The sequence below is a fragment of the Terrapene carolina genome, unplaced genomic scaffold, assembly GCF_002925995.2.
Source record: "Terrapene carolina triunguis isolate 2854851 unplaced genomic scaffold, T_m_triunguis-2.0 Scaffold401, whole genome shotgun sequence".
NCBI classification, from domain to species: domain Eukaryota; kingdom Metazoa; phylum Chordata; order Testudines; family Emydidae; genus Terrapene; species Terrapene triunguis.
The window spans coordinates 361,756-362,352 of NW_020664752.1; the positions used below are offsets into that span (position 1 = coordinate 361,756).

Sequence of the window (597 nt, forward strand, 5' to 3'; positions counted from 1 at the left end):
CTCCCCTCTGCCCCTTTTTGCCCACAGTAAAGATGGCTCCTTGCCCGCCACACACCCGCTTGCCCACACTCAAGATGGCACCCCTCTCATTACACCTTCGCCGCCCACAGTCAAGATGGCGCCTCTCTGACTACACCCCTCCCTGCCCACAGTCAAGATGGCGCCTCTCTGACTACACCCTCCTGCCCACAGTCAAGATGGCGCCTGTCCTACAGCCAGGATGGGGGTAGGGGGCTGGGCCTCGGCAGGAAGTGGAGCTGTGGGGGGAGCGAGGGCCTCATTGGGTCTGTCTGTGTCCAATCAGGGCGCTGGGGGCGGGCAGTGGGGGAGGGGGCGACGAGGGGCACAGCCTACGCCCCCCTCTTCCCGTGGGGCCGGCACCCGCGACCCCCCGCCCGGGGCGGAAGTGACGAGCCCCGGCTGCCAAAATGTCGGCGCCCAGGGGGAGCTGTAAGTATTGGGGGGAGCCCCCCCCTCCACCGGGGACTGGGGGAGCACAAGGGGCCAGGAATGGGGAACCCCCGGCTCTGGCTCCAGCCCCCCTGCTCTGACCACTGGCCCCCACGCCCCTGCCAGAGCCGGGGAGAGAACCCAGGA

General features: G+C 68.5%; 1 protein-coding gene across 1 annotated transcript in view; it reads left to right on the forward strand.

The window, feature by feature from the left end:
* The first annotated feature begins 376 nt into the window (after positions 1-376).
* Positions 377-597, forward strand: part of FIZ1 (FLT3 interacting zinc finger 1) — a 2,877-nt gene continuing 2,656 nt past the window's right edge. Inside the window, exon 1 of the mRNA XM_026658131.1 lies at positions 377-450. The gene's annotated coding sequence lies outside the window, so the exon portion shown is untranslated. The remainder of the gene's footprint in view (positions 451-597) is intronic.